The 23,820-nt window shown below is 45.0% G+C and overlaps 1 protein-coding gene and 1 non-coding gene across 2 annotated transcripts in view; one reads left to right on the top strand and one right to left on the bottom strand.

The window, feature by feature from the left end:
* LOC144705446 (uncharacterized) overlaps positions 1 to 23,820 on the top strand; it is a 47,842-nt gene that overhangs the window by 15,559 nt on the left and 8,463 nt on the right. The gene's annotated exons all lie outside the window — the stretch shown is intronic.
* On the bottom strand, positions 9,113 to 9,221 carry LOC144706243 (small nucleolar RNA R71). The gene has a single exon (XR_013582211.1). It is a non-coding gene; the product is annotated as a small nucleolar RNA R71 (small nucleolar RNA).

The raw sequence follows: 23,820 nt of genomic DNA, 5'->3' as shown, positions 1-23,820 counted from the left end.
AAGCTGCACTGCGCAAAACAAGCACAAGCTTGCATCATAGAAACCAAAAATTGATTGTCATCAAACATGACCAACAAGCAGCAAATGTTAATGAAAATAAAGGTGGAAAAGCTGTCTCCCATGTGTTTGAGCCGATGCTATTATAGCCATAGTATTGAGCCAGCGGTAGCACTGCTCTCTACGCCTCGTTCAGTAGTGCGCTTGGGGTGTTGACTCAACCCAATCCATATAATAAGTACTTACTATATGTACTCCATAAATCAGAAGTGCACTTAGTTGAGGTAGAAGGGATGAAATAGATCCTATGGTTTTCCCCTAAGTTGGCTAAGCTCAATTGATGAAAGCACTCCTTGACGAGAGCATGAGTCAAAGTTATCAAACGTCAAAAGTCAACTAGAGATCATCATTTTTTCTCACTTGCATTTCATTACTAAGGGACTAGTAATGATCTAAGTTGGGGGGTGTTTGATGACACTAAATAAGTCATCAAATATTTAGACTTTTAAGCATCAAAGCATCAAGAATATTTAGTTAATTCATGTGAGTTGTCATGCATATGCATTATTTTATAAAATTACTAACCCCACTTGATTCTTCGAATCAAGTGGATTATATTTGACATTTTTTGGTTAGTAAGTTCAGAAACAGGTTAAGACAACCAAAGGAGGACGACAAGAATCAAGAGGAGTTGGCGAAAATTCAAGAAGAAGAAAATTCCGAAAATGCCCCCGGGGCATGTGTTAAGAGAAACCTATAAACACTCTCTTGAGAGTTGATTTTGAGGTTGTCCAGAATTTCTCTCAAGGAAGCTAGGGCTTGGAGAGAAAGGATTTCTGCAGACCCTCCAAGGCTGATGAGCATTTGAGCTGGGAGAGAAGCAAGCTGAAGAGTAGCTGGAGCACGACGATCGTCGCCTTGCCCGGAAGGAGTGACACAAGGAGGTGTGAGCGTTTCAGTTTTAGTGCAATCTTCTTCTCCCTTCTGAGACAATCAGAGTTGGGCTGAAGATCACAAGCTGTGTCTTCAGCATTTCCAATTTCTGTTGTTCCTCTGGTTATGCTTGATTTCGAATCTCATAGTTGATTGAATCGTTTTCCATTCTGTTCTAGCAAAAATTCCATCGTTCTCCACATCAGATCGTGAAATCCTTCCCTGCAGAACTTCCAAGCAGCTAGCAACCCAGGCAACAGCCTAGGTTGCCAGCAATCCAAGCCGCGGGGAACAACGCCGCACGCAGCAGCGCTGCGTGCAACAGGCTCACCCGCGCACAGCAGCATAGCGAGCAGAGCTCGCCCGCGCGCAGTAGCGCCGCGAGCAGGCTCGCCCGCGCGCAGCACCGCCGCAATCAAGCTCACCTGCGCACAGCAGCGCCGCGAGCAAGCTCGCCCGCGCGCAGCAGCGCAGCGAGCAGAGCTCGCCCGCGCGCAGCAGCACTGCAGCAGGCACACCAGCGCGCTGAGACGCCGCGAGCAGGCTTGCCTGCCCGCAGTAGCGCCGCGAGCAGCGCTCGCTTGCGCTAGGTGGCAACGTGCAAGCCTACGCGCAAGTAAGAGCCTGTGTTCAGGCCTACCTGCACGCAGGGTGCTTGCTTATTTGCCATAAGGGGCAAAGATACACTGTCAGCAGATAAATTCTCTGCTGACTGACCTACTCAGTTAAATTCTATAAAGTTTACTTGTAGAAACTAACTGATAACAATTTAACTGAATTATAGAACTGAACTTAGCAGTCTGAGTTTTAATATACTTCGAATTAAAAAAAAGGAACCTGCTCCCTGTGGATCGACACCCCACTTGCCCTAAGGCTGTGAGGTTATAAATTGTGTTCGATAAGCTCAGTCCTCACACGATTAGACCGATAAATACCCTGTAAAAACACCCCAAAACTGAGATTATCAGGCCTCTCTTTAACAGTTAAAATCAAAGGAAACATAATGCGGAGGAGGCGCAGAACACCGGCCCAGTCCGTAAAATCCAAGAACAAAAACAAAACAAAGACAAAACAAATAAAATAAAGAAAAGATAATATGCTTACGCGGAGTACTTAAACCCCGGGTGGCGAGCATCAGCACGAGCAACTTGGAGTGGCTGGAGTCGTCCCGTCTTCGCGTCCGCTGGATGGTCCCCCATCATAACACCTTTGAGCTCATCAAGAAGCTTATGACAAAAGCACCGATACGAAGATTACCCGACTTTGCCAAAGTCTTTGAGGTATCATGTGACACTTCTGGTGTTAGAATAGGAGGAGTCCTCAGTCAGGAGGGACATCTGATAGAATATTTCAGTGAAAAGTTGAATGATACGCGAAAATGATATGATAATTATGATAGGGAATTTTATTCATTGGTACAGTCACTACGCCATTGGCGCCACTACCTTCTACCGAAAGAGTTTGTCTTATATTCAGACCATAGCGCATTACGTCACCTACATGACCAACGCAAGGTTAGCGATCGCCATGCTCGTTGGCTAGCATACTTACAGGATTTTACCTTTGTTATTCGTCCCAAGAAGGGCAAAGACAATGTCACGGCCAACGCATTAAGTAGATGACTATATCGACTGTCCCGACTTCGGGAAAATTTTTACGCAAGTGCGCAAAAACTCAATCCCAAAATCGCGGGATTACTACGTTGACGACGGATATTTATTCCATGGCAAGCAGCTATGCATTCCCCGAACCTCACTAAGTGATTTCTTGATATGGGAGACATATGCCGGCGGGTTAAGTGGACATTTTGGAGTAAACAAAAGCATTCAAGCCATGGAGCAACAATTATTTTGGCCATCTCTTAAATGCGATGTAGGAAAGATCATTTCTCGATGCCTAACATGCGCTAAGGCCAAGCTTACCAAGCAAAACACCGCACTCTACACTCCTCTACCCGTTCCCGACAAGCCATGGGAGGACATTAGTATCGATATTGTCTTAGGGTTACCTAGGATGTCTAGGAACCACGACTGTGTCATGGTTGTGGTTGATCATTTCTCAAAGGTGGCACATTTTGTCCGTGCTCAAAGACATCCGACGCATCCCGGGTCACCCAACTTTTCTATGATAATATAGTCAAATTGCATGGGGTGCCCAAGACTATCGTCTCAGATTGAGACGTGAAGTTCACTAGTTATTTATGGAAGACACTTTGGGTCCTCATGGGAACCCAATTGAAATTCTCTACTGCGTAACACCCACAGAGGGATGGTCAAACCAAGGTTGTCAACCGTAGTCTTGGAAATCTACTTAGATCATTAGTTGAGGACAACATTAAAACATGGGATCAAACTTTGTGCCGCGCTGAGTTTGCGTTTAACCACTCGGTGAACTGCACTATTGGGAAAGCTCCTTTCGAAATATTTTATGGTCAACTTCTGAGGAAACCCCTTGATCTCATTCCATTAGATGCACATAGTAAATATTCTGATGAAGCATATGATTTTGGGAATGAAATTAGGAACATGCATGATCATATTCATACACGCATATCATCTCTAAACAAGCAATATAAGGCTGCCGTCGACAAAGGACAAAGGTCCAGTATTTTCCCGGAAGGTGAACTAGTGATGGTTAGATTGAGGCCGGAGAGACACTCTCCAGGGGTCGCTATGAAGCTACACGCTCGTAGTGCCGGGCCTTTCCGGATAGCCCAAAGAGTCAACGACAATGCATACGTCGTGAGTATTCCTCCAAGTTGGGGAATTAGTTCAACCTTTAACGTCAGGGATTTAGTCCGATATCATCCCTTGCCACCCATTGAAGAGCCTCACAGCCACTTGAAACTTGATAGTAATGAGAGTGAGAGTACACACATTCCACTTCTATTATCTACCATTATGTGGCAAGAAAAGATAGAAACGGTACTACAGGAGGTAATTAACGCTGCAGGGGATCGAGTGGAACGTACATTTCTTGTACATTGGCAGGGATGACTTACATTGAATGATACATGGATCACCGAAGAAGATCTCCGACGACATTGTGGAGCTTTGCTCGCCGGAGTCGAGCTCTTCCCACCTCGAGAGGATGATAGGGGACCATCGCACCGACACCGACACAAGACGAGCTCTACCACACTGAGCAGCTCGTGCCAATGTCCTCGACCCCGGATTCAAGTATTCAGCATGATGATTTGTAACTTTTCTTCATTATTTGGTTTAGTTGTAATTTTATGAACAATTGCATTGGGCCACTGTCTTGGGCCTCGTCCATTATTTCCTTTTCATCAAATGTAATGCTTTTAAAGAGGAGGAACTCGTCTTGCGACGATTTCCTCCTCCACGAACAACAACTTGGCACCTATCCTCCCTATATAAGGGGATGGCATGCCCAAGTGATAGACAGACTTGAGAAATTTGAAAACGTATCGTTCTTGTTCCATTCCTTTCGATTTTGGGAGAAGTAGTTAGATTTCTTAGCGTGAGATCGTGGAGATTGTGCCTTTGTCTTTGAGCTGTAACACGTTAAGATCACTCTGTGTCTGTCGAACGATGAAAAGGTTATTGTTACTTTGCTCTTGAAAGATCATTTCAAGATTTGCATTTCTTGGCGATTATTCATCAAGAACCGCAAGAATCGTTGGAGAAGCTTGGTTCATCGCCCGTCTTCATCGAATCTGACTGACCACGCCTCTCTGGCTATGCCCAGTTCCATCCGCTCAACCCCTCGCCAATAGTGTGCTCCTCGACCACGCTGGCCTTTGGCCGCACTCAGCCAAAGACTGCGCAGCCCTACTGACAGCGCCGCTCAAGGCCGGGCCCAGCCCTGTCCGTGCGGTCTGGCGCAGACGTCACGCCCCTCGGCCGTGCCAATCTTTGGCCGCCGACGGCCACAGCCCATGCTGCCCGAAGATTGCTCTGCCCACGGCCACAACCCGCACTGCCCGCAGATCGCTCCGCTCACGGCCGCACCCTGTCCTGCCCGCACGGCCCCGCGTAGACGGCGCACACCCCCCCCCCCCAAGCCGTGCCAACCTTTGGCCGCCCACTGGCAAGATTCGCGCTGCCCACTTATTGAATTGCTCACGGCCGCGCCCTGTCCTTCGACTGCTCCACGACCCTATCGTGCTCCCCGCTGATCACGCCAACCCCAGCTGTACCAGTCCACGCCGCTACGTGTCATCCTCTACAAATATCATCAGATCGCGCAATTCCAGGTTCTACCTTTGAATTCCCCTTCTGTTCAGTATTATTACTTCTTACAGCGCCATTGCCCGCTATCTTTTTCCTCTGTCGACCTTATTGATAAAGACTGGATAGGATAACCACCATTGTTGAGAGGTAGGGATTTCTTTCGATTGGCGATTAGATTGCTGGCGTCAAGGGTTTAACTCCGGCGGGCCGTAAAACGCCCCTCCGTCGTAGATTTGCTCATGAATTCCGAGGGTTATCTAGAGTCTACTTGATCTAATCATCTATTCGAGGATGTATTGTATTGTTCACCCTAGCCGGTCCGTCCTTATCGCTCGTTAGAGTTTTCTTACATTGCATATTTCATTCTCATTAATATCTTCATCGTGCCTTACTCTGATGTAATACGTGTCGTCGATCCCGGCTGACATCGTATTACATCAACATCACGGAGTACCTGTTCGTCGTATTTGCTCATTTTCAATGGAACATAACATTGCATCCTCACCGGTAGGGTGGATGCGTCAATCCAAGACGAGTTGTACGGCATAGGGTGCGGTATCAACGTGAGTCCAAGTTTGTGAGCTTTGTCCTCGGAAATGGCATTGACACAACTCCCGCTGTCTGCTATGAGCTTGTAGGTACGTCCCCCAATTTTGACATACAAGTAGAAAATAGATGTACGCCGAGTAACATCAGCATTCTTCGTAAGAGATGGCTTCGACGATGTGGTAGAGGCGTGGGGTGTAGTCGTCGCAATGGGACCGGGAGGTTGCGTGCTTGTCCTAGGAATGACGATAACGATGGAGTTCGATCCCGGTGGTGTCTAGGTAACTAAGCCTGAACGGGCACTAGAGCTCCCCACCTGATGCCCTGTTGGATACGTAATGTCACAACAGGTTGAGCAGGAATCGGGGGAACCGAGGTTATTTGGATATAACCAAGGGGTTCTTCCAATTCCTACCCTTTGGGGCACTCTCTCGGATATTGGTCAACCCCTAAATCGTCCTCCGGCGGTGTATCTAGTGGATTCCCATAGATGTCTATATGCAAGAGTGATGGACATTCAGTGCGGCGATGTCCAAATCCTTTGCATTTAAAGCATTGCATGGGTTCACGGGCAGCTATCGGGGCTCTAGCTATCGACACAATGGAGGGTGTTGGCGTTGTCGGAATGGGGACCAGAGTATGCGTGGGTGCTGCTGGACACGGTGTCAGGTTAACTCCTCGGTTCCATCCGAATGTGGCTCGAGTAGTCATACTCGTAGATGAGTTGGTAGCACTCGCTCGGGGTGCAACCGCATTCGGCGCAACTACATCTTCATGAGAGTATTCATTACTCTCGGCTATACTGTAAGCTACGTCTATTGTGCTAGGGTTTTGCTCCAAAACCCTGACTCCTAAATCTGATCGGAGTCCATGGATAAAAAAGGCAATCTGAATTTGTGGGCTTTCCACAGATTTGCATCGCATACGATACTCCTCAAATTCTTCGATATATTCACTAACCTTTCGCCTACCTTGCTTTAGATCCATCAATTTAAGCAATAGGCGATCATATAAATCTTTGGGATATATTTATCCTTAAGCTTTACGGACATCTCGTCCCAAGTCATGGGTGGGTCTCCATGACAACAAGCAGCTTCTTTATCACTCTTCCAGAAAATTTTAGCTTGCCCTCCATGACGAGCTTCAGCGTAAGATACGCATAGATTGTCATCCATCTCATAACACTGGAAATAGCTTTCCAGATCTGATTCCCAATCCGAGTAATCCTTTCGATTCCGTGATCTCTCAAAGATTGGTACTTCTATGCATACGTGATGTAACACGACCTGCTGGGATCGAGCGGCTCGCGTTAAAACCACAAGGAGTGGAGGGCAGTGATGACTCTCAAATATGTCATCAAATAATTAAACTTTTTAGCTCTCATTCATCAAAATTATAATGTTAATTCATGCTAATATCATTCATATGCATCATTTTATGAAATTACTAACCCCACTTGATCCTTCGAATCAAGTGGAATATATTTAACATTTTATGGTTAGTAAACATTCAAAGACAGGTTAAGAAGATCAAGGAAAGAGACGAGGATCAAGAGGAGCGGGCGAAAATTCAAAGACGCAAAAATTATGAAAATGCCCCTGGGCATGACTTAAGAGAAACCTATAAATACTCTCTTGAGAGTTGATTTTAGGTTGTCCAGAATTTCTCTCAAGGAAGCTCGGGCTTGGAGAGAAAGGATTTCTGCAGACCCTCCAAGGCTGATGAGCATTGGAGCTGGGAGAGAAGCAAGCCGAAGAGTAGCTGGAGCACGACGATCGTCGCCTTGCCCGGAAGGAGTGACGCAAGGAGGCGTGAGCGTTTCGGTTTTGGTACAATCTTCTTCTCCCTTCTAAGACAATCAGGGTTGGGCTGAAGATCACAAGCTGTGTCTTCAGCATTTCCAATTTCTGTTGTTCCTTTGGTTACGTTTGATTTCGAATCCCATAGTTGATTGAATCGTTTTCCATTCTGTCTAGCAAAAATTTCATTGTTCTCGCATCCGATTGTGAACTCCTTCCCTGCAGAACTTCCAACTGCTAGCAACCCAGGCCTCAGCCTAGGTTGCCAGCAATCCAAGCAGCGAGCAAGCTCGCCCGCGCGAATCAGCACCGCGAGCAGGCTCGCCGCGCACCGCAGCAACGCGTGCAGGCTCACCCGCGCGCAGCAACGCCGTGCACAGGCTCGCCCGCGCGCACCAGCGCCACGCACAGGCTCGCCCGTGCGCAGCAGCGCCGCGAGCAGGCTCGCCCGCGCAGCAGCGCCGCGAGCAGGCTCGCCAGCGCACCGCCGCGAGCAGGCTCGCCACGCAGCACCGCCGCGAGCAGGCTCGCCCGCGCGCAGCAGCGCCGCGAGCAGGCTCGCCCGCGCGCAGCAGCGCCGCGCGCAGGCATTCGCGCGTACACAAACACCCGTAGGGTGTTTGCTCAATTGCCTCACAGGGCATAAGCGAACCGTCAACAAAGAAAATTTCTCTGCTGACGGTTCTACTCAATTGAGTTTGCCAAGATATCTCCGTAAAACTCAACTAAAGATAATTTGACTGAAGAATTAGCTGAATCCATACTTTTAAGGAATTCTCTGCAACTTATTCTGAAGAAAATTTCTACAGAGATTAACACTTGGAATTAGAGAACTGAATAGACTGATTTAATAGAAAAGAATTTTCCGCTGTTTTCTTTGCTTCCTGTGGATCAACCCTTGCTTGCCAAAGGCTGTGAGGTTATAAATTTCGTTGCATAAGCTCAATCCTCACACGAATTCAACTGATAAATAACCAGTAAAAAACACCCTAAAATTGAGCTCATCAACTGGCGCCGTTGCCGGGGAGCACGGTATTACAGTAGGAATTTTTGTTTTTCTGAATCTACAGTCATTCTTTATTATCCTCTTAAGCTGAAGGACTTCAAAATCCTTAGCTCATCGTCTGCTAACATTTTGTTGAAGATTTATGGTAGTAACACGCTCAGGAGCTGGTGAGAAGTTTGCAGAAAAAATTAGTAGAGACACCACCCCAGATTCTAGAGTCACAGAACCAGAAATTCAGTAGAGAAATATGGCTGAAGAGATACATCAGCAGAATGAGAGGAGAAGAACTATGCTGGATAGGTCTACACCATCCAGAAGCTTACGACAAACCGATGTAAATCTGAACATCGGTGAAGGTATCTTGTTTCGATACGATAATGCATTGATCAATTCTCTACCTGAATTTAACGGATTACCTGCACAGAATCCGTTAGAATTCCTTGATGATTTTCATATTAGATGCTCTTCTCAAAATGTTCTTGGAATATCTACGGAGATGTTAAAAATGAAATATTTTCCTCTAACTCTTAAAGATAAAGCGTTTGCATGGTATCGTAATCTAGGAATCACTTTTAATTCTTGGGAAGAGATGCAAGGAAAATTTCTGCAGAAATTTTACCCTCTCTCCAAAACGAATTTTTATAGAAGAGAAATTCACAATTTCCATCCTCATGACGGAGAAGCCTTTAGTGAGTCATGGGAGAGATTCAATGATTTGTTGAGGAAATGTCCTCACCATGGCATTGAGCAATGTCAACTAGCCCAAATATTTTATGAATCTCTCTCTGATTTTATGAAAAACAAAGTAAATCTCGCTACGGGTGGAACGTTTTACACCGCATACGAGGATGAGGTTTTCGATATTTTGGAGAGAGTTGCAGAAACTGACTTGCAGGAGATTGGAGCCAATCAGAATGGGAGAAACCTGCAGCCAAAAAGAGCAGGAGTTCTGCAGGTTAACGCCAAGGAGGGAGAGCTACAAGCGGGCCTAAGGGAGACTAACCAGAAATTGGAGGAGCTCACCTCCACCTTGAAGAATGTCTTTTTAGGCAACTCTCCTATCATTAAAGCTAAGATCTGCTCTCTCTGCTTCAGTAGGGAACATGAAGATGGGGCCTGCCAAGCCATGGAAGAAGAGGTGAAGGCCTTCAACCAGCCGCAACAACCGTGGGCAGGTCAAAAGAGGCCAAATTTCCAAAACGGAGAGAGCTTCACCCAAGGGAACAAAGCTCCTTTTCAACACCAATTTCAGCAGAAGCAGCAGTTTCAATCAAGAAACCAAAGCAGTATCAGGTTCCCTCTCAAACTCAACCTGATTTCTCTACACTAACCCCGGTTATTTCAGATATGATCGAGAAGCAAAATCAGAAGTTGAGAGCGGAGATGGAGATGCGCATGCAAGTCATGATGGTGTTCCAAACGAAGCAGATGTTGGAGTCCCAAGAACAGATGAGGAAGCTATTGGAGAGCTTCAGACCTGCACCACCTGAACACCAAGGTATAACTCTAGAACCCCATTGCACATCATATAAACTTCCCACGAAACCGGTAATAAATCCATGCAACCTACATCATGTGCAACATTCCATTCATGATGATACGAATGGAGAAGATCCTGAAGTTCTAGAAATCTCAAAATTGAGAAATGGAAAGGAACTTCAGGATCCTTATCAGAATTCTATAGAGAATTCTAAGAAGGGGAATGAATCAAGAGAGGAAGAAGGAGAGGATTCTCCCTACGTGGAGGAACCTCTACCTTCTACGAGTGAGCAACATGTTCCTTACCCTTCAGCTTTAAATAGAAAAAAACCGACTCTTGATTATGAAAATAGATTACTTGAGAACTTTAAAAGAGCCACCATGACTGTTACTGTAGAGGACATGCTTAGGTGTGCACCCTCCCTAAAGAAATACCTTAAGGATTCTTGCACCATTAGGAAGCCTAGGGAAGTAGTTAAATTATCTGAAAATGCCTCTAGCATCCTTAATGACATCCCTATCAAAATGAGAGACCCCGGAGCCCCTTTTATCACATGTGACATTGGAGGAAACACATTCTCTAAAGTTTTATTAGATACGGGAGCAAGCATAAGCATCATCCCAATGGCATTATATAAGGAGTATGGGTTTGGAGAATTAGAGGAAATACATATGGATTTACTCCTAGCTGATGGAACTGTTAGGCAACCCGAGGGAAGGTTAACCGATGTCATGATCACTGTAGAGAATTGTGAAATACCCGTAGATTTTATAGTGACTGATGTGAAAATATCGGGAAACATTAGCTTAGCTCCTATTATCTTAGGAAGACCATTTCTAGTTACGGCAAAAACGATAATGGATTGGGAAAAGGGGATGGTGGAGTTTAAAATTGGAAAGGAGAGAGTTCAACTTGATATATCAAAAATGATGAAATGTCCCTTAGGAAGCAATGAGGAGTTAAAATTGTGTGCAGGGGGTGACGGAGAGGATGTGATTAAGGAATACTTGTCACAAGTAGAGGGCAGAGAGCTAGAGGAAGAAATCATAGACTCCCCTTCGGTAGAGGTAGGACCAGAATTGAAACCCTTACCCTCATCTCTCAATTATGCATATCTAGATGAGAAGAAAATCTTACCGGTAATCATTTCCTAATCACTCACTCCTGAACAAGAAAGTGACTTGCTCGATGTACTTAGGGAGCATAAAAATGCCATAGGTTGGACATTTGATGATATTAGGGGAATTACATCTTCGATCTGTGAACATAGGATATTTTTAGAAGAGGAAGCAAGACCTTGTAGAGAGCATCAAAGGAGACTCAACCCTTACATGAGAGAAGTTCTTGAGAAAGAAATTATAAAGTGGTTGAATGCAGGAATTATTTATGCCATATCCGACAGTAGATGGGTGAGTCCCGTACACATGGTACCAAAGAAATCTGGAATTACAGTAGAAGTGAATGAAAAAGGGGAAGAGGTGCAGAAGAGATTGACCACTGGATGGAGAGTATGTATTGATTATAGGAAGCTAAACAAGGCAACCAAGAAAGACCACTACCCTCTACCCTTTATGGATCAAATATTAGAAAAGTTGTCGGGGCAACAATATTTTTGTTTTCTTGACGGTTATTCAGGGTACAACCAAGTAAACATCCATCCTAATGATCAAGAGAAGACAACATTTACGAGTCCCGTAGGGACATATGCCTTTAGGTGTATGCCCTTCGGGCTATGCAATGCCCCCGCCACATTTCAGCGATGTATGAATGCCCTCTTTTCTGATTTAGTAGGAGAATGTCTAGAAATCTTTATGGATGATTTTTCAGTTTTTGGATCTACCTTTGAAAACTGCTTACTAAGCCTCACCAAAGTATTGAAGAGGTGCATTGAGTCCAACCTTGTCCTAAGCTGGGAAAAATCCCATTTCATGGTGCAGAAGGGAATAGTGCTGGGACACATGGTCAGCAACCGTGGATTGGAAGTGGACAAGGCCAAGATCGAAATCATCTAGGGTCTTCCACCTCCAACCAACCTAAAAACCCTTAGGGGTTTCCTCGGCCACGCGGGTTTCTATAGACGTTTCATTCTTGACTTTGCTAAAATTTCCAAACCTCTTACAAATCTTTTATCGTCTAAGAACAATGAGTTTGAACTAACACTAGAAGCTAAAGATGCATTTTATAAATTGAAGGAAGCCTTAGTTAATGCGCCTATCTTGCAAGGGCCCGATTGGACCCTTCCTTTTGAACTAATGTGTGATGCTTCTGATTTTGCAGTAGGTGTAGTGTTAGGTCAGCGAATCGACAAGAAACCCGTGGTTATCTACTACGCCAGCAGAACCTTAGTGGACGCGCAGCTAAATTATACTACTACTGAGAAGGAACTGCTAGCCATTATTTTTGCTTTAGAAAAGTTTAGATCTTACTTGTTAGGTAATAAAATTACTGTTTTTTCTGACCATGCAGCTATTAGATACTTGTTAACGAAGAAGGAGGCCAAACCTAGGTTGATTAGATGGGTGCTTTTATTGCAGGAATTTGATTTAGAGATCAAAGATAAGAAAGGGTGTGAAAATGTAGTAGCAGATCATCTCTCTCGAATCATGAGCACCCAACCTGAGATTATAAATGATGCATTTCCTAATGAATATGTCCTAACCGCACAAGGAACATCGCTTCCTTGGTACGCTCACATTGTCAATTTTTTGGTTTCAGGAAAAATTCCCACAGGATGGACGTCTCATGGGAGGAAGAAGCTGCTTAAGGATGCACGATTTTACTTTTGGGAAGATCCGGAGCTATTCCATCAAGGCCAAGATCAAATTTTGAGGCGGTGTGTCCCCGAGAGCGAGCAAAGAAGCATTTTGGAATTCTGTCATTCCAAACCCGGAGGGGGACACTACTCGGCCAAGGTAACAGCTCATAAAGTTGTTGAATCGGGTTTCTTTTGGCCTACATTATTTCATGACGCCCAGAAATTTTATAATACTTGTTTAGCATGCCAAGCATCCGTCAACATAAATAGGAAAGATAGAATGCCCCTACAACCCATCCTAGAAGTAGAAATATTTGATTTATGGGGAATCGATTTTATGGGACCCTTCCCTAGTTCTAATGGTTATGAATATATTTTGATGGCTGTCGATTATGTCTCGAAATGGGTAGAAGCCATTCCCTCCAAAACCAATGACAGTAAGGTAGTGACTAATTTTATTGAGAAAAACATCTTTTATAGATATGGATGCCCACGAGCTATCATTAGTGATGGAGGTTCCCACTTTACAAACTACAACTTTAGGAACCTCCTCAAGAAGTTTGGTGTCCATCATCGAGTCACTACTCCTTATCACCCTCAAGCCAATGGCCAAGTTGAATTGTGCAATCGGGAGGTTAAGAAATTTTTGAGGAAAATAGTGCGTCTGGATGGGAAAGATTGGTCTAGGAAGCTAGACGAGGCATTATGGGCCTATAGGACCGCTTACAAAACTCCTCTCGGCATGTCTCCCTTTCGACTTATCTTTGGGAAGGCTTGTCACCTACCACTTGAGTTAGAACACAAGGCCCTGTGGGCTATTAGGAAACTCAACCTAGATTTGGATAGAGCCGGCAAGCATAGACTTCTTCAATTGAATGAGTTGGAAGAGTTAAGAAATGAGGCTTATGAGAATTCGAAGATTTATAAAGCCAAGATGAAGATGTTTCATGATAAGAGCTTGAAGAGACGAATTTTTGTAGAGAATCAAAAAGTATGGCTTTACAACTCTAGATTAAAACTCTTTCCAAGAAAATTGAAAGCGATGGGATGTCCCCTTCCTTGTTCAGCAGGTTTTTGAGAATGGAGCGGTTACCATTTTTGATCCTACATCTCAAAGACAATTCACTGTGAATGGGCAACGTCTCAAACCCTACTTAGACGAAGAAGATCTTAATAGCCCCATGACTATTACTTTAGAAAAGCCACACGAGAGCTCATGATCTGACTAGTTTTTGCTTCCATTTCCTATTTTCTCTGTTTTGTTATTTTGCTGTGTTTTGTTTTTGTTTTCTTCGTTTTTGTTTCTGTCTTCGTGTGCAGCTACTCCTATCCAAGCTAGGTACACCGTCACTAGACAACACGAATGCTGATCGCCGCCTTTCCTTCCATGGTTTGATCTCTCTTTCTCCTTTCTCGTAATTATGATTTGTCATGTAGGAACATGCCTTTTTATTGGGGAGGGAGTACAGTTGCATGCATCATCCATTAAAATTTTTCGTTTTGCATTCACAAACCATGGATATTTGATGATCCTAGGAGATGCTTGTCCAATGATATGCATGATAATTCGATTCTTTTCAAAAGGGTAGAGGTGCAAGAGTGGCCAGCTAGGAAATCCTAGGTGAAGTAAGCCTAGCTAGGTGCACTATGATACGTACTATTTCATCCACATCTCTTACCATTATATTTCTCTCACCTCACCACCGACTTCGGGTTTAGTTAGCACTTACATGCACGAAATTTTTAGCTTTAGTGGAGAGTAGGGTTAGTGCTAGTTCATTGGCAATATTATTATGATGTGAGTGAAGCTCCCTGAACCAAGAAGGATACAAAACATCGTCAGGGGAATAAGCTGCCGGTCTACTAAGGACGGCACATGGGTAGTGGATAAGCGCCACCAAATTATAAAGTGAAAACTGCATTGCGCAAAAACAAACAAAAGCTTGCATCATAGTTACTAAAGTTGATTGTCATAAAAAATGACCAACAAGTAGCAAATGCCAAAGAAAATAAAGGTGGAAAAGCTGTCTCCCATGTGTTTGAGCCGATGCTACTATAGCCATAGTATTGAGCTACCATTAGCACCGCTCTCCAGGCTTTGTTCAGTAGTGCGCTTGGGGTGTTAACTCGACCTTACTCCATATACTATGTACTTACTATATGTACTCCGTAGATCAAGTGCACTTAGTTGAGGTAGAAGGCTGAGATAGATCCTAAATTTCTCCTATGCTGGTCAAGTTCAATTGCTGAAAATACTCCTTGAAAAGAGCATGAATCAAAGCTATCGGAAGTCGAGGGTCAACTTGAGATCATCTTTTATTCTCACCTGCATTTCATTACTGATGGAGGACCATCTCGAGGACGACGCCACGATGACGAAGAACCATCTCGAGGATGACGCGACGGGATGTCGTCAGCCACGCCGAGCAGCTCGCGCCGACGCTCGCCACCCGGGGTTTAAGTACCCCGCGTAAGAACTTTTATCTTTTTACTTATGCTCATTTTCATGTGTGTTTGTATTTTTGGATTCGTGGACTGGGCCAATGTTGTTGGGCCCCGTCCTCGTCATTTTTACTTTTTATGTTTGTATTTTGAATTTGTAAGGGAGGCCGAACCACGTCTCGCGACGGTTCGTCCTCTCCCACGTTCACTTGTCACCCATCCTCACTATATAAGGGGATGGCATGCCCAAGGAACACCTTGGAGTCATTGTTGAAAAGTTTATTCACAATTCGTCTCCCCCCCTATCGTAGAGAGTAGTGTAGGGGGTTTGGCTAGCCCCACCCCACGTTGAGATCACTCCGTGGGTAGAGCCCATGTCTCCCCGTCGAGATCACTCCGAGGGAGATGTGTTAAAGCGCGCCGTCGAGATCACTCCGGTGGGAGGAAAGAGTTTCAAGAAGCCGCCGCCATCAAGAATCGAAAGAGGCCTTCGTCGAGATTACTCCGGGGGTCTTGGGAGATTCAAGAAGCGTCGCCGACACGCCATCAACCGGGAAAATCTGCTCCGTCGAGGGAGCACACCCCAGATCCGTCAAGAACTCCTCTTTCTTGGAGGGTTCTTGGTTGTTACAGTTCAAGAAAGCCATTTCTTGGTACCTTTTTCCACCCTTCCACCATTTCTTGATCGCCCACCCCCCTTTCCCCATCGTTTCTTGATTCCCAACTGCCTCGTCTTGCCTTTCTTGATCGCCCACCCTCCTTTCCCCATCGTTTCTTGATTCCCAACCGCCTCGTCTTGCCTTTCTTGATCACCCCCCCCCCTTTCCCCATCGTTTCCTGATTCCCAACCGCCTCGTCTTGCCTTTCTTGATCGCCCACCCTCCTTTCCCCATCGTTTCTTGATTCCCAACCGCCTCCTCTTGCCTTTCTTGATCACCCACCCCCCTTTCCCCATCGTTTCTTGATTCCCAACCGCTTCGTCTTGCCCTTCTTGATCGCCTACCCTCCTTTCTCCCATCGTTTCTTGATTCCCAACCGCCTCGTCTTGCCTTTCTTGATCGCCCACCCTCCTTTCCCCATCGTTTCTTGATTCCCAACCGCTTCGTCTTGCCTTTCTTGATTGCCCACCCCCCTTTCCCCATCGTTTCTTGATTCCCAACCGCTTCGTCTTGCCCTTCTTGATCGCCTACCCTCCTTTCTCCCATCGTTTCTTGATTCCCAACCGCCTCGTCTTGCCTTTCTTGATCGCCCACCCTCCTTTCCCCATCGTTTCTTGATCCCCAACTGCATCCTCTTGTCTTTCTTGATCACCCACTTTCTTTCCCCATGATTTCTTGAATTCTTGATTTCATGATTTCTTGATCTCACCATATCTCCTTGATTCCCCTTCGTTCTCCCCTTCGACCTCATCTTTCTTGATTTCTTGATTCCCACCCTCTACGCCATAACCGATTACTTGGTTTTCTGCCCCACCCCCACGACTATTCTCACGATACTTGGTTCGCTGTCTTGCCCGCCCACACGACTACGCCGTGCGCCAGCCAAGCGCGCGCCTTGTGCGCCCTCTGCTCCGACTTTTGTTGCACGCCACCCGTGGACTCAGCTCTCTGCTGGTAGTTAAGACCGCACCGTCCGCACCCGGTTTTGTCCTCGCCAACGACACTCGTCCGCACGACCCGACACTAAGCATCCGCTCGACGACTTGGACCCCTTGGACTAAGCGATACAAAGGTCAGTCTCGTCTCCCCTCTATAAACTCCAATATTATTATCTTCGACAGTCTCGTCTTCCCCTATCGCGTCCGCTACCGTGATATTCTCGAACATCATCGGATAGGACTAGCCACCTTGTCGAGCATAGGGATTCTTGTGGTAGACGGACTGTCATCCGACTTGGACGCCGAACGCTCCAGGGCTGTTAGATGCCCCTCACTTAGTAGACGTCTAGTAGGTCCAGCGGGTCATTGGGAGTTTGATCTTAGGTTCACTCGTCTCTCATTGATCGGTACGGCCGACGTCGCTATCCGTCAAGTCCTTATCTGCTCATTCGTATTTTCTCATCATTCGGCTTACATCCCATACATTCCTGATCCATAACCCTGTGACGTGAAACACGCCGATTGATCCCGGCCGTCGTCGTATCACATCAATTACTAAGGGACTAGTAATGATCTAAGTTGGGGGGTGTTTGATGACTCTCAAATATGTCATCAAATAATTAAACTTTTTAGTTCTCATTCATCAAAATTATAATGTTAATTCATGCTAATATCATGCATATGCATCATTTTGTAAAATCACTAACCCCACTTGATCCTTTGAATCAAGTGGAATATATTTAACATTTTATGGTTAGTAAACATTCAGAGACAGTTTAAGAAGATCAAGGAAAGAGACGAGGATCAAGAGGAGCGGGCAAAAATGCAAAGAAGCAGAAATTACGAAAATGCCCCTGGGCATGACTTAAGAGAAACCTATAAATACTCTCTTGAGAGTTGATTTTAGGTTGTCCATAATTTCTCTCAAGGAAGCTAGGGCTTGGAGAGAAAGGATTTCTGCAGACCCTCCAAGGCTGATGAGCATTGGAGCTGGGAGAGAAGCAAGCCGAGGAGTAGCTGGAGCACGACGATCGTCGCCTTGCCCGGTAGGAGTGACGCAAGGAGGCGTGAGCGTTTCGGTTTTGGTACAATCTTCTTCTCCCTTTTAAGACAGTCAGGGTTGGGCTGAAGATCACAAGCTGTGTCTTCAGCATTTCCAATTTCTGTTGTTCCTTTGGTTACGTTTGATTTCGAATCCCATAGTTGATTGAATCGTTTTCCATTCTGTCTAGCAAAAATTTCATTGTTCTCGCATCCGATTGTGAACTCCTTCCCTGCAGAACTTCCAACTGCTAGCAACCCAGGCCTCAGCCTAGGTTGCCAGCAATCCAAGCAGCGAGCAAGCTCGCCCGCGCGAATCAGCACCGCGAGCAGGCTCGCCGCGCGCCGCAGCAACGCGTGCAGGCTCACCCGCGCGCAGCAACGCCGCGCACAGGCTCGCCCGCGCCCAGCAGCGCCAAGACGCAGCAGCGCCGCGCAGCAGCGCCGCGCGCAGCAGCGCCGCGAGCAGGATCGCCTGCGCAGGCGCTCGCGCGTGCACAAAGACCCGCTGGGTGTTTGTGAAATTGCCCAAAGGGCAAAGGCAAATCCTCAGTAAGGAAAGCCTTACTGAAGATTTGCTGCACCGAGACTTTTAAAGAAAGCTCTGTCGTTTGTACCGAAGATCGTTTACCAGAGTTTATACTCGAGTATTGAGATCCAAAAGAACTGATTTGATAGAAAGAATTCTTCTGCTGTTTTTTGCCGTCTCCCTGTGGATCGACCCTCACTCACCCTAAGCTGTGAGGTTATAAATTGTGTTAGATAAGCTCAATCCTCACACGTATTAACTGCTAAATAACCAGTAAAAAACACCCCAAAAATTGAGTTTATCAAGCAGAGTAGTGGAGAGGCAACATCGGCCGGAGACTTTGGCGGCGGTGATTCAGTGATGGCGGGGTGGACCCGTCGTCGTTCTGCTATCAAGTGGCAAAGTGATAAGCTCGGACTTTATGTGTTTTTTACTGGTTATTTAGCAGTTCAGACGTGTGAGGTTCAGAGCTTATGCAACAAATTTATAAACCTCACGGCGTAGGGCGAGTGAGGGTCGATCCATAGGGAGCAGCAGAAAACAGTAGGACGATTTTTTATCTTTCTGTGTTTTGATTCAAATCACAATTCAATTAATTAGTTCAGTCCTTTTACCTAGTTAATCTGTTCTCAGTTGGTTTCTTAAAGGGGTCTCTTTAAAAGATATTCGATTGAGGATATGTATATATTTTTTAGTCAAGATTTCCTAATCTGTTCTGTCAACAGAGACTTTTCTCTGTTGACTGATCTTTTGCCTTTGAGGCAAAAGATAGAGCACCTTGCGTGCAGAATTACCTGCGCGCAGGGTGCTCAGTTGTGCGTGGCTTAAGAGCCACGCACTGCGCAGGCAAGCGCCGCTACGCGCTTGGCTGCACGCGAGAAAGCGGCCTGCTGCGCTTCCGCGCGCGGGATGGCTTGCTCGCAGCGGCTAGCATAGCGGTGTGTGCCCAGCCCTTCCTGTGCGTCCCGCGCAGGAGGTGTCTGCGCACGAATGCCGTGCGCGCCGGCTCCTCCGCGCGGACGCGTGTGTGCGCAAGGCCGCTGCCGCGCACGGGGGATCCCTGTGCGTGGCGGGTGCTACGCGCAGGGATGCTCCCCTGAGCGTGGTTCTGCCTTGCAGCTCGCTGCTTGCGCACCCTCTGCTGGATGAAACTGGAAATGCAGGTTGGTTGGGTGTCGCTCGATGACAAATTGATGAACGGTGAGGTGAGGGGTGAAACGTTAAGCGAAATCAAAATAACTATGAACTGCAAATCAAAGTAGCATCAAACAATCTCTGGTTGAGCTGCTGAAGAACCTGAAGGTTACTTCAAACAACTAAAATTGTCAAAAGGGGAGAAGAGAACAGATCTGAACCAGCTCAATCACTCCAACATCGTGTCACGTCCCGTCGGCGAGTTGGCGATCTTCTTGAGCGGGTATCCTTCAGCCTGCTTCTCCTCCCAGCTCCACAAGCTCATCAGCTCCTAAAGGGTGCAGAAATCCTCTTCTCCAAGTCCTAGTTTCCTTAGAGAAAATTCTGAACAACCTAAACTCCTCTCTCAAGAGAGTATTTATAAGTTTTCTCTTAAGTCATGCCCAGGGGCATTTTCGTAATTTTTTCCACTTCAAAATTTTGCCCACTTCTCTTGATCCTCCTCTCTTCCTTGATCTTCTTAACCTGTTTCTGAATGTTCACTAGCCATAAAATGTTAAATATATTCCACTTGATTCAAAGAATCAAGTGGGGTTAGTGATTTCATAAAACAATACATATGCATGAACTTAGCATGAATTCACAAGATAATTGTAATGAATTTAAACTTAAGAACTTGATTATTTGATGACATATTTTAGAGTCATCAAACACCCCCCAACTTAGATCGTTACTAGTCCCTTAGTAATGACATGCAGGTGAGAATAAAAGATGATCTCATGGTGAATTTTGACTTCCGATAACTTTGATTCATGCTCTTCTCAAGGAGTATTTTCAGCAATTAAAATTGACCAGCGTAGAACAAATTTAGGATCTATCTCAGCCTTAGACCTCAACTAAGTGCACATGATCTATGGAGTACATATAGTAAGTACATAGTATATGGAATAAGATCGAGTTAACACCCCAAGCGCACTACTGAACGAGGCGTAGAGAGTGGTATTAATGCTAGCTCAATACTATGGCTATAGTAGCATCGGCTCAAACACACGGGAGACAGCTTTTCCACCTTTATTTTATTTGGCATTTGCTGCTTGTTGGTCATTTTTTATGACAATCAACTTTAGTACTATGATGCAAGATTTTGCTTGTTTATGCGCAGTGCAGCTTTCACTTTATAGTTTGGTGGCGCTTATCCACTACCCATGTGCCGTCCTTAGTAGACCGGCAGCTTATTCCCCTGACGAAGTTATGTATCCTTCATGGGTCAGGGAGCTTCACTCACGTCATAATAATACTGCCAATGAGCTAACACTAACCCTACTCTCCACTAAAGCTAAAAATTTTCGTGCATGTAAGTGCTAACTCAACCTGAGGTGGATGGTGAGGTGAGAGAAGTATAATGGTAATAGATATGACTGTAGTGGTATGGATCGTAGTGCACCTAGCTAGGCTTACTTCACCTAGGATTCCCTAGCTGGCCACTCTTGCATTTCTACCCTTTTGAAAAGAATTGAATTATCATGCATATCATTGGACAATCATCTCCTAAGATCATCAAATATCCATGGTTTGTGAATGCAAAAACGAAAAAATTTTCATGGATAGTGCATGTAAATGTACTCCCCACCCCTCTCAATAAAAGGCATGTTCCTACATGACAAATCATAAATGAGAGAAAGGAGAAAGGAATACCAAACCATGGAAGAAAGGGCGGCGATCAGCATGCGTCTTGTCCACTGACGTGTTAGGTGGGCGTGGATCGGAGTGGCTGCACACGAGAACAGAAAAAAAAATGCAGAAAACAAAAACAAAACAAGGAAAATAACCAAGCAGAGAGAATATGAAATGTAGTAAAAACAAAAACTAATCGGATCATGAGCTATCATGCGATGGCTTTTCTAACGTAATATTCATGGGGCTGTGAAGATCTTCTTCTTCTAAGTAGGGTTTGAGCCGTTGCCCGTTCACAGTGAATCGTCTTTGAGACGTAGGATCTAAAATTGTAACGGCTCCATTCTCAAAAACCTGTTGAACAAGGAAGGGACCATCCCATCGCGTTTTCAATTTACCTGGAAAGAGTTTTAGTCTAGAGTTGTAAAGCCATACTTTTGATTCTCCACAAAAATTCTTCTCCTCAAGCTCTTGTCATGAAACATCTTCATCTTGGCTTTATAAATCTTCGAATTCTCATAAGCCTCATTTCTTAACTCTTCCAACTCATTCAATTGAAGAAGTCTATGCTTGCCGGCTCTATCCAAATGTAGGTTGAGTTTTCTAATAGCCCAAAGGGCCTTGTGTTCTAACTCAAGTGGTAGGTGGCAAGCTTTGCCAAAGGGGGGTTTTGTAAGCTGTCCTATAAGCCCATAACGCCTCGTCTAGCTTCCTAGACCAATCTTTCCCATCTGGATGCACTATTTTCCTCAAAATTTTCTTCACCTCTCTATTGCACAATTCAACTTGTCCATTGGCTTGAGGATGATATGGGGTAGTAACTCGATGATGGACACCAAACTTTTTGAGGAGATTCCTAAAGTTGTAATTTGTGAAGTGTGAACCTCCATCACTAATGATCGCTCGTGGGCATCCATATCTATAAAAAATGTGTTTTTCAATAAAATTGGTCACTACCTTACTGTCATTGGTTTTGGAGGGAATGGCTTCTACCCATTTGGAGACGTAGTCAACAGCCATCAAGATGTATTCATAACCGTTAGAACTAGGAAATGGACCCATAAAATCAATTCCCATAAATCAAATATTTCTACTTCTAAGATGGGTTGTAGGGGCATTCTATCTTTCCTATTGATATTGATGGATGCTTGGCATGCTAAACAACTGTTATAAAATTTCTGCGCGTCATGAAATAATGTAGGCCAAAAGAAACCCGATTCAACAATTTTATGAGCTGTTACCTTGGCCGGAGAATTCTAGGATGCTTCGTTGCTCGCTCTCGGGGACGCATCGTCGGAGAATTTGATCTTGTCCTTGGTGAAACAGCTCTGGATCTTCCCAAAAATAAAATCGCGCATCCTTGAGTAGCTTTTTCCTCTCGTGGGAAGTCCAACCTGTAGTAATTTGTCCTGAAACTGAAAAATTGACAATATGTGCATACCAAGGAACGAATGTTCCTTGTGCAGTTAGGACAAATTCATCAGGAAATGCATCATTAATTTGTTCAGGTGGGGCGCCTATGATTCGTGAGAGATGGTCGGCTACTACATTTTCACACCCTTTCTTATCTTTAATTTCCAAATCAAATTCCTGTAATAAAAGCACCCATCTAATCAATCTCGGTTTAGCCTCTTTCTTCGTTAACAAGTATCTAATAGCTGCATGATCAGAATAAACAGTTATTTTACTACCTAGTAAATAAGACCTAAACTTTTCTAAAGCAAAAATAATGGCCAGCAGCTCCTTTTCGGTGGTGGTGTAATTCAGTTGTGCGTCCACTAAGGTCCTGCTGGCGTAGTAGATCACCACGGGTTTCTTATCAATTCTTTGGCCTAACACTGCACCTACTGCAAAATCAGAAGCGTCGCACATTAGTTCAAAAGGAAGGGTCCAATCGGGCCCTTGCAGGATAGGCGCATTAACCAAAGCTTCTTTCAATTTATAAAATGCATCTTTAGCCTCTAGTGTTAGTTCAAAATCATTATTTTTAGACGATAAAAGGTTTGTAAGAGGTTTAGAAATTTTAGCAAAATCAAGGATAAAACGTCTATAGAAACCCGCGTGGCCGAGGAAACCCCTGAGGGTTTTTAGGTTGGTTGGAGGTGGAAGGCCCTGGATGATTTTGATTTTGGCCTTGTCCACTTCCAATCCACGGTTGCTGACCGTGTGTCTCAGCACTACTCCCTCCTGCACCATGAAATGAGATTTTTCCCAACTTAGGACAAGGTTGGACTCAATGCACCTCTTCAATACTTTGGTGAGGCTTAGGAGGCAGTTCTCAAAGGTAGATCCAAATACTGAAAAATCATCCATAAATATTTATAAACATTCGCCTACTAAATCAGAAATAGGGCATTCATACATCGCTGAAATGTGGCTGGGGCATTGCATAACCTGAAGGGCATACGCCTAAAGGCATATGTCCCTACGGGACTCGTAAATGTTGTCTTCTCTTGATCATCAGGATGGATGTTTACTTGGTTGTATCCTGAATAACCATCAAGAAAACAAAAATATTGCTGCCCTGACAGTTTTTCTAGTATCTGATCTATGAAGGGTAGCGGGTAGTGATCCTTCTTTGTCGCCTTATTTAATTTCCTGTAATCAATGCACACCCTCCACCCTGTGGTCAATCTTTTCTGCACCTCTTCCCCTTTTTCATTCACTTCTACGGTAATTCCAGATTTCTTT

This window comes from Wolffia australiana, chromosome 7 (genome assembly GCF_029677425.1).
Source record: "Wolffia australiana isolate 7733 chromosome 7, ASM2967742v1".
NCBI classification, from domain to species: Eukaryota; Viridiplantae; Streptophyta; class Magnoliopsida; order Alismatales; family Araceae; genus Wolffia; species Wolffia australiana.
The sequence above is the reverse complement of the archived record's forward strand: the minus strand, read 5'-3'. Positions and strand labels throughout refer to the sequence as shown.